The sequence below is a fragment of the Elaeis guineensis genome, chromosome 4 (assembly GCF_000442705.2).
Source record: "Elaeis guineensis isolate ETL-2024a chromosome 4, EG11, whole genome shotgun sequence".
Lineage (NCBI taxonomy): Eukaryota > Viridiplantae > Streptophyta > Magnoliopsida > Arecales > Arecaceae > Elaeis > Elaeis guineensis.
Genome location: NC_025996.2, coordinates 6,069,334 through 6,080,540, shown reverse-complemented (window position 1 = coordinate 6,080,540; position 11,207 = coordinate 6,069,334). Strand labels below are relative to the sequence as shown.

Genomic DNA, 11,207 nt, shown 5'->3' with positions numbered 1-11,207 from the left:
CCTTTTGCACCCCTCATATTTCTTGTTTTGATTCACCTTTAACTTTACCATGTCCCTGAAGTTTAACTGCTTCACATGTATAGCCGGTTTTGCTTTGGATTACTGCATACTTTTGATTTCAAGATTGCATTGGAATTAATTAAATTTGTAGGGGAATTAAGTAATATTATATGATGTGAATGCCACTGAGATTGGTGAAAATACTACGGCACTTTGCAAAATGCCATGTAATTAATTGCAAATTAATTGCAAACAAGTGATGTTCTTATGTAATTTCATTACTCACTATCTAATGATTGAACCTTTTTTCTTTCCATGACGTATCTTCCAATAATTAGTAGTTTCTGCATTCTTGTTTTTCTAGGGTAACAACAAACCAATAACTTTTAGCTAATATAAGTTTGACTAATTGTCAATTATAGTGGCATCGTGCTATTTGTACAACAATCATTTAGTGTTTTGCGTGTCAATTGGGTTTGTTTGTAATACTGCATGTAGGTTTGTTGTTTAGCCCTTTGAGAAACATGAAACGTGGTGGCTGACACTTGAGGATACGGTGAGTGGATGGAATTCCCACCTGGTATAAAGTCAAATGTGTAAATCTTAAAGGAACGCATGCCCTATAAGTGGGACCACAAATAAAAGGGGTGCACTTGTAAAAACCATAAAATGAATCCATTCATATAAAAATGCAATGATTCATAAAAGAATGTTAAAATACTTATAAAACATGTATGTGTTTGATCTGTACACAAGCCTATAAGTTGCTAAATTCTTTCTTGAACCCTATCTCAGAGTGTAAGTGGATTGCAAATTAAGACTACCAATGAAAGGTAGATTGACTATGTATTGCGTGTGGTAGGTTCTTTTGGATTAGAGAGTATATATACCAGTGAGGAAACTACATAATAAGGCACCATGATGCCATGCTCTAAAGACTAGCTGAAATGATGGTGGAAGATGCATGCCCACCAAAGAGAAGCATGGGCAGAAGGATGCACTTGTATATAGATAAGTCACTGAGGTGCCACTTTCTGGATGAGACAACTTTATGGAAAAGTTGACTTTTATGGGAAGATGGACCTTGGGAAAATAAGGGACAACTTCAAAATCTCTTAATATTGCTAGGACACAATTGTAGGCTTATGAGGTTGGTGAAGAACAATAGCAAGGTTGACCAAGGTTTGTTTTTAGTATCGGATACTGTACTGGTATCATTCTATTATAGTGTCGGTGTGCGGTATGGTATAAGATGAAGTGCACCAAGTCTCAGTACTGTACGAGACTATGTACCCATTAATAGCAGTACAACAAACTTTGGGGTTGACAATTTCTAACTTGAACCCACTAGAAATAATTAGGTTTGTGTAAGAGCCTTTTATAATTAGGTTGCATCTGGGTTTGAGACTCCAATTTGATAGATCATGGTTTGGACAAGCCTAAAAACCCTAGGCCCTAAGGATGGTAATGATAGTGCAATGCGTAGATCCAAGCATTTTAAGCTCGGCCCACCTGACCTGATTCTACGTGGGCTTGGGTATGGGTTTTTGAGCCCAAGATTTTAGGCTTGCCTGAGTTTGGAGCTGAGAATCGGTTGAGCGGAAACAACATTAGCTTGACCTAGGCTGACTCAAGATTTATATAAATGTGGTACATAGATATATGTAATGTATATTATCATAAACATAATTTTAGTTAAAAGTTTAAGCATTAAAATCATGCTGTCAACCCTCGCTTATTATCCCGAGAAAATCCATTGCCCCCCTTATCATCTCTGGCACTCCACCCCTGTACCTCCACCCCTCCCTCTTCCCCCTCCTCACTCTACCTCCTTACCTCCACCCCTCTCTCTTCCCCTTCCTCGCCTCTATCAAGTGATAAAAAAATCATCATCATCTGACTGATCCAGTGGCTTGCATTGTTTCCTCCATCAATAACAGGTAGCTGGGTCTGGGAACTGTAGCTTTTATGATGCAATTCATGGTATAAATAATTATCTCATAACAGCTAATGGCTGTGATCAAGGACCATGATGGGCAAGCCATCCAATAGTGTGGGCCCATTTCATGAACGATCTAGTGGTGATGGTTGAAACTCAAAGCCAGATCCAGTTGAGCTTAAGTAAGGTGTGCTGCCATCTAACACTGCATGATATTTGGTATAGCCCTGATGTTAATAAGGAGGTGGGATGGTTGGCCTACCAATACATGTTCTTTATCCAAGTGTTGGTGCGCCCCAACCATATTCTCTCTTCTATCCTATTACCCATTCCCACCATGTTTCTTTTACTTCACCTTAAATGCCATCCCAATCTAACTCTTTATCCCAATGTTAGAGTGTGAGAGAAAGAAAGAGAGGGGGGCCAAGTGGACTTGGTCAAACACTTACCCATTTCCATGGCCTTTCCCATAATAAATGCTGTTCCGACTTATAAGTGTTTTACGGAATTCTTCAATTTGACCTCAACTAATAGAACCTAATGGCTTCACTATGCATATCCACGAGAGAGAGAGAGATGGGGACTACTTTGTAGACACATCCACAACTTATCCGTCCCGTCTTTTCAAATATCTCATATCCATCTCCCTGTCCCTTTCTCTACTACATTTAGGTGAGCCCCACCATCTTGTAGACCTATAGGCTATCTCTTTTATCAGGGGTTAATGCTCAGGTTGTCTTAGAGTTCATTGGCTCTTGTTCTTGGAGTCTGTCAATTTTCTTTTTCTCATGGGCCAGGGCTCAAGTTTCTGGCAGCATGTTAGCTTTTGGTGGGACTGCTTGTTGGCACCGACCAAGTGCTGCCACTGGCTCTTATTGAGATGAACTGAATCGCTTAATCATGGATGCCATGTCGGGGTATGTTGGCTCTCATTTTCATTAAAGGCCTATGAGTTATCCTTGTTTCCTAGTATGCATTTCGTCTCTTTATCATGTCTCTAATATTGCCTGTCATGCTGCCTGAAGTGCACCAAAACACTGGCTATGCCTGCTACAGCTTTATGTTATGTTGGTGAGAGTTTTATGATGATACAACATTAAAGGGAGATATAAATATGTAGCCCAAGAAATTTCATTGCAAGTTATATGTACATGAAACATTTTGCTACAGCCTGGGGCCATGCTTATTTTTAATGCATGAGTCTCTTGCCTTGTCTTTTTAACTTCCACATAAATTCGATGTTGTCTGTATGGATTCTTCGATGGTCATCTACAAGTTTTTAGGAAACATCCAGCAATGCCCTAAATTCCTTCATATTTTAAATTTGTTTCTGCAGAAAATATCATCTTGATGGAGTAAATTGTGGTCATTTATAGGTTAATTGCCAATATTACTCAGAGGTGGAGAAAGTGCTGAAGGAGGCTGAAGTTCAGAAGCTTATGGAAGAGAATGTCAGGTTAACTGCAAGGCTTGATAAGTAGGCACAATTGGTGGCCAGGAATGAATGGATGAAATTCGTGGCATTGAACAATCCTGGCATATGGTTCACGATTTACCATCAGAATTTTAACCTCAGGTTGTCTTAAATTGTGATTGTAACATGCTGTTTGTTTTGGTTCTGTGAATTACATATGCTAACAAGTAATAGATCTATTATTCAAAAGGGCATATGGATGTTGAGTCCACCATGCTTGCTAGAGGTGGGGAATTTGTATCAAGTGGAGAACTGTGGTCTCTGATAGGACTGCACACTAGAACATGCATTGTCAGCAGCGCATACCTATCATTTCATCCTTGTTATTTAATAGTTTATTTCCATTATAGATTGGTCATACTGTTTAAGATATCCGCTTATTATCCATTTGATGTGTAGGTAGGAAACCTTCTCTTTTTTTTCCTTTTCTTTTCTTTCTTTTTTTCTTTTTCTTTTTTTTTTCCAAATGTACGATTTTTTTTTTTTCCTTGGCAATTTAAGCATTCAGTGGAGATGTAGATTTGCATTTTAGAAGGACTGCTGTTGGTTTAGTATAGAAGTGTTTGGAACCAACCACTTTTGAGTATGCACCCAAGGACACCCTTGAATCTTCATGGTTGATATTAAAACATTTTGGAGCACTGTGTTTGGAACATATATCTGGAAGTTATTGTCAATATTTGCAGCTTCTGCTGCTTGCATTGGACTTGATTTTGTTATTGATTTCTTATGTACTTTTGTACTATTGCCTGGACAGCATGACATATAGAATAATGGCTTAGCTATGTGATAGGACTCTTTTCCCAGTATAATACTTTCCACACGAGAGAGAAAAAAGGAAAAGTGATGAAACTTACTGATGCCTATCCATATAATGCACAAAATGTTTAATTGCTCTTGAACTCACGCATTGTGATTTATGTCACAGCAATGGCTTGCTCTATTGCATTGTAAAAATTATATCAAGTACATTCATATGAGTAGAATGGGTCTATTAGATTGCATCATCTCAGGTTATCTGTTAGAGGGCGTAGCGTGTTGGAATCACGACCTGCTGGATGCAGAGCAATATGCTTTTCTTTTAAGGATAAATTAGTTGAGAGAAAATTTTGATCGCTTATTTAGGCCAGATTGAGCAGAGGCTGATTATGGCTCACAATGGCAGCTGGTTTGGAGACACCTTTGGATGTCTTTGTGATCCAGAGCACAGCAAACTTTCTGATGGTTTATTTTATTCGCATTACCTATAAAACCTTTATATATTAGAGATCAATAATATTCAGAGAGAGAAACATTGAAAATTTGCGGCAGCTTGCCAAACAAAGGCTAGATTTCAGCGTCCAAGAGTTGGCAAGCATACTTTTAAGGGACTTTGATTACCACAACAGTATGTTTAGCTCTGATCTTTGCATAATTTGGCTGTATGCTGATGATTCATTGATGATAACTAGCTATTCAAGATTGAAATTTTCCATGATTGAAAACCCAAACAATGTTTCAAGCAATTATTTGATACTCGATGCAGCTAGTCAAGAACATGTGGAACCTGAACGGCTACTAATTATAAATTTTAGGTTTAAAGCATTGGTACTCTTGTTTCGGCATGGCAATATGCTATGTACATTAGCTCATGCCATAATGAAAAGAATATGATAGTTCACTGATCCATTTGGATTACATCCTTGACTTCAGCAAGGTTCTTCAAAGCCATGTCGTGACCAACAGCTATTTGCTCTGAACTGTGAGGGCCTATAGCTTGATGCTGTTTGCAACTGGTACCTGAACATTGTGCACTTTACCTGACTCTAGCTAAAGTCCTAGCATGTGCAAAGTGGCCAGCCAGCCAGGCAGCTTTTGCATTGCCATTATGATTTCCTTTCAACTTAGGGTTACTACCGGATCACAACTAACCGGAAGAAGGGCTTCTAATTCTTTTTTATGAATAGTTTGAGAAGGTTTGAATTTTAGCTTCTTGGATATGGATGTTGAGATGTTCCTTCCACTTGGCTTTCTTCCAGTGAGAAATAGGGTCACTCTGTCTATAGTTTCTGGTTGACCTTCTGAAACTCCCTTTCTTGCCTCCTCCTCGCCCTTCATGCTTGAAACATTTTGGTAAGATAAATTAATTCTCGAATGGAAGTTTTGGTTCTAGGTTTTGTGTTCCTGTCTCCTGCGAATTGTGCTTATTGGAGTAGTGAAAGGGCATTCATTGGCTGTAAGAATAGAATTGTAAAGGCGCATAAATAAATCTTTAAAGGAAAAAGGACCTTTTGACAAACCGGTATTGGAGTTCGTGGTTTTGAAAAAGGTTAGGGTTATCTCCCACTGTGGTTCTAGTGGATTTAGTTCTCAAAGTAGTGTATCACTTTCACTTTTGTGTTGACCCTCTGCAAATTGAGAACATATGGACCTTTCATCAAAAGTATAATGGAATGCTGAGGTTCTCCCTGAAAACATAATGATTTATTGAAGGTTATCTTCACAGTACATGGGATGACTTTTCTTTTGGGAACTCCTTCCATTACAAAGATGGCCCGGGCACTGTAACCATGGCTAGCTATCCCTTTCCAGGGATTAACTTTTATGAGTCCTCTGTCACCTTCCATTGTCATCAAAGGTCATGTTCTCAATCAGTGCTTGCTTTCAGTGGACATTGAAGGTGCACTGAGAGAGAGAAAGCCTTTGAATGGTGCCAAGGGCTCACTGAGGACTTCTGGATGTCAGAGCTCCCAACAAGCTCTGTATATGCTAAGGGGAAAGTAACTTTCACAAAGAAGCCAAGCCTAGGCTTTGGTATATAGATAAGTGGCATGGCCAACAGGACTCGGATTTAAATATCCACACACATTTAGATGCCAACAAGAAACTGCACTTTCTTTAGATTCTTCTGGGCCACTGGGCATTACCCAAGTTGTCACATGAAGCTCTATGTGTGGTTAAAAAGCAGTCACCTTTTTGGCATTGCACACGAGAAAAAGCTACAGATATGGAGAAGTTTTATGAGAGCCTATGCCTTGGATCATTGGGGAAGAGACAAAGCAGCAGGAGGGTGCTGGAATGATAGGTGGCTTTCACTACCATATGATCATGGGAAACACTTGGGGAGGGAACAGCCACATAGCACTTTGTGAGACCCCATTTTAACCCCTCCACAGTGTTGGGATTAACAAAGTCTCCTCCCAAAAAGAGGTTCACGAGTGTGCAAAGGGGAATCATTGAGTTGACCTTTGACAGGTCTTTTTCTGTCTTCCTCCACCCTTCAACTTCCATCACACATCCATTATCTTCTCATAAAACAAAGTCCAAACTTGGCTCTGTTCTGAGACTCCAGATAATTGTTTTGTATTTTCCCTGCACTATCATCATTCACCATTACTGTGTTCCCCCAAAAGAGAGGATATGGCTATAAGCTAGACATAGGAACATAGCCGTTTTGGACATCTCCAAAGCTAAAGCACCTAGAGTTACTGATCCCGCTGTAGGTAAAAACTGCGTGTTTTTCCTTCCGTTAGCTGAGATAAACTCATGCTACACCTATTACAATTTACAAATAAAGAAAAAACTATAATCTCCCAAGCTCGTACTCGGGTCATTCATAGAAACATGGGAAAAGATAAGAGCCTCGAAGTTCAAGGTTAACTATGGATGGGCTGAGGTGTTGTCCCTTAGCTGTTGACCTTTGTGCATATGGGCATATGGCTAGGCATACGACCAGATACTCTTGCTCTTATGAACTTTCCCTGGTCATCTTTAAGCAATGTAAAGATTGAAAAAACTGTACTTTTCACATTATTCTGCTCTGATCTTGTTGACACTTTATATAAAAGAAAAGAATCCACCACTACCACTGAGCTTTGGTAATTGGGACTTGTAAAGTTAGAGCTTTGCTGATTTTCTAGTTGGGCAACTGGGTTAGGCCAGAATTGGCTGAGAACTGTGAGCTTTATCACTTCCTAGCTTAAATTATACTGTTCTTAGGCTTAATGGGAGGAATGAGACAAATTGGTTGTTAAGTAATTCTTTTCTAGGCTAATTCATCCCTGAAGTGATTTGACCTTGATGTCTGGTTCTCCTACAGTTCATAGACCTTTGATGAAATAGATAGGAGATGACCCCTCCCCTAGATTCTCCTATGGTTTATAGACCGTTGCTATTAGGTAATTGGGATCTTCAAACTAAATTATAGAGCATAGTTGCTTCAGCGTGTTTGTTCACATGTAACCAGACCCACTGCACATTGAACTGCTACAATTGGTGGTAATTCAGTATTTTCATCTTTGTAAGTGCAGTTATTTGCAACCTTCATGTTCGAATCCTTTATCAACCCACCGTGTTTTAAATAACGGACTGGGTACTCTTACCTGTTTCAGCTACAAATTGAGATGCTATAATCGAGGGCACTTAGGGCATTCCTTAGTGTTTCACTTGCGAGCGTAACTGGAGTTGTTTGATTCTAGTTCTATCCAACTCAAATCATTCAGCACCAGCAACTGGAATACATAGTGCTTGAGATGCAAATTTCATCATTCAGACCAGAAGCTCTCCGGCATTGAAGAATGGTTACAGGATCGTGGGCTAAGAAGATAACTGAGAATCACTTTTCGAGGTACAAGGAACGGTCAGGTTGCAATGCCGATTTGATCCAATGGACAATGCATGGAATCGTGCCTGTTGATAATTCTTTTATGGATTGGAAAATGTAGAGCAAGAGCATCATCGTTTAGCTGCGCATAGAAGTCTCATTTGCAACCCATGGATGTGAACTGGAGGTTGGTGGAGTAATGCTTTTGCTAAATTTTTCTGGGTAAAGAGCATGTGAATGGAACAGCAGGTTCGGCTTTAGCATGCTGCCTGCTCCATCCTCTTATCCTGCAGAACTCTCCCCCATTTCAGTAGTAGGCTCCATGAATACCATTAAATGATTCCTTGAAGATCAAACTTTTAATTTTGGAATTTCAATTTAATGTGAACCTTGTATGAATTAATGTTTTATTCCTTGAGGCAACTTGCTGCAGAATTTTGAAACGCTAACTAATGGGGATATTTATATATTTTGTTGATTAAGTGGTTTGAGGAAAGGCTTAGAGTGCGTTTGGGTTACCATGTGAATTGGAATTGAAACGAAATCATGTTCGTTCCAGCATGTTTGGTTCGTTATAGCAATTGGAATAAAAATAGAATTTAAATATCAAGAAAGAATCGGAATTGAGTTTTAAGGATTGGATATTTTTATTTTTTTTTTAGAATCAAAATAAAAATAAATTCTCTCTAACCAAATGGTTAAAATGATAGTTGACTCATTTTCATTTCTACTTAAGAGTCCAATTCTTCCCAATCAAATATATTTTCAATATATTTTCTTTGAAAAGACCTGCATAGAAAAAATAAGATTGCTGTCCACTCCTTGGACTCCATCAGGCTAATAACGCAGAGAAATTGGTGGGACCATCGGAACGCATGGGCATAACGCATTAAGCATTGCTCTAAATCTCCGTTGATCTCGAATTCCCCCATGGTGATGGACACATTGACGATGGCTCCAAAGGATAGATTCTGGGCGGTTCAGGTGTCCTGCCTATACCTATGCCTTTCTTCTGTCTCACTGAAACGAGGCACCAATCATTGAATGGCCTACGCACTTAGTAGGCACTGCCTTTTTTTCCTTTTTTTTTTCTCTCTTTTTTCCTCTCTTTCTTTCTCCCTGAACCCTAAAATCCGTCTCGTTCTGATGTGCAAGGGACAAACCCTCAAAAGTGGAGGATTCACGTGCACGCTAGAATCTAAAGTGGGAGGGGATCCCAATAGATAGAAACTTGTTTCTTTATTAATGTATAGATACAAGACATTAGGCTACAAGGACCTAGGCAAGCTTGCTTCTCCCCTATCAGATGCTAGAGCTCTGTCCTTTTCTCCTTATCATTCCGCCCAACACTTGATTTCTTTATCGGACGTATAGTAAGTACACCCAACTGCATTGCAACTCCAGCAAGAAACTGCTTTGTTGGGGAACAATTTGGTAAGAGAGAAGGATTTAGAATTCAGGAGAGAGAAAAAAAAAATTCAAAAGTTTGAAAAACTCTGGAAATTGTCGATTAAAAATCAATAAAAGATAAAAAATGTAAGATTGTCAAACAATCTTTTGGTTACTCATATGAAATCAAATTTGGAAGAAGTTAAACAAAATAAATGATGAAAAAAAGAACATTGTCAATGACCATACATAATAACTGTAGTTTAAAATTTGTATACACTCAATGGAAATGCTTGTCAAGTAAATAAATTGTAATATTGATAAATAGTACATGGAATAATTGAATATTTCTTGATATATTTGATTAAAGGATAATTTGAAGGATCATCTGGTGAAAAAAAAATAATTATCTGAAAATTTATTTATTTTTTTAAATATTACCCTCCTAAATACAAGACGTCCATTGGTTCAGATTTCCACCGATCTTCATTTTTGAGAATAGTCTCTAATAAGCGTAATTATAATTAAAAAATGAATCGTCATTACATTATGAGAATTGTGTTAATGGCCTCTCATCCAGGGAAGAAAAGAGAGAGAACACAGAAAGAGACAACCATGTTACCTGAGCTGTGTTTGGCTATATGCAAACAAGCATGTACCTTTCTGTTTCTCTAGGGCAATCCCTTTCTTCATCTCTTTATATGGACATTGCACATATCCATCTTAAATCTTCGTCCAATTATATTTCTAGACTAGAATCTTTACATGAAAAGACATGCCTAGCATGCTTCCTACCCAATCATGTTTTTTTTAAAACAAAGCCCAAACAAAAGTTGTAGTAAAAAAATCCATAAAAAAATATATTTTGATTGAAGTTATCTTCGAGTTTCAAAACAATCATTATATTAATGCTTTTCAATGTATTGCATACTCTTCCTTCACCACACAAAAGATTTTGATGAACTACCCATATGTGGGTTTTGAACAAGAGTGGTCTGCTAAACTAATTTTATGCAAGGAGAGACGTACATTTTGGTGTAATTATCTGTCTGAATGCTTGTCAGTTCAGATCTGATGAAGAATTTTTCATGACAAGATGATGTTGGTGTGCAAATAAATTAAAATGCCTCAATCTCATTCAGCTCATACAGAATCTCTGGAGTCATTTTGGCTGATTTTTTTTTTTTTAAAAAAATTTGAGGGAATATTTTGGTTGAGGGTCGGTTGGGGAATAAAATAGGTATGCCAGCAGTTAGGAAGTTGAAGCAAGCAATTAGTCAAAAAATATAAGCATATAGCCTGTGGAACAAATAACCGCAAGGTTGATGATGGAATCTGGTGGATTAGAAACAAAGTCCAAGTTCATCTCCTCTACCCCTTTTTTTAAGGGATCTCATCAACCTCACCCTCCATGTTTCTCTTCCGAAACCTTTCATCATTCCACCGCCCCTTATCCACAAATCTCACACCGCAGCCACCCACCCCAGCAACCGACCTCAGCCTCCACGTGTCATCATCCCATGGCGCGGGCCAAGACCACGTTTCACCTCCCCCTGGATTGTACCAACAGAGTAACCCCAACTCCCCGTCTCACCGCGTGTCCACTTGGTGGGCCCACCATAGACTGAGATATGCTTTCCTCGAGGTGCGTTTTAACGCGTTCATCACAACATTAAAAGAATGTAAAATAGGAGGGTTTCTTTTTTTGAAAGAAAAAAAAGGTTCACCGACAGGAGAGGAGGAGACAAAAGTACTGTTGTTCCACGTAAGGATCTACATGTGAGTTTTTGTAACGTTGTAGTCAAAAAAGTCAAAACCCGAGA

The 11,207-nt window shown here is 38.7% G+C and overlaps 1 pseudogene; it reads left to right on the top strand.

Annotated features, from left to right (window-relative positions):
* LOC140857091 (uncharacterized) overlaps positions 1-3,783 on the top strand; it is an 11,163-nt pseudogene extending 7,380 nt beyond the window's left edge.
* Positions 3,784-11,207: the final 7,424 nt, after the last annotated feature.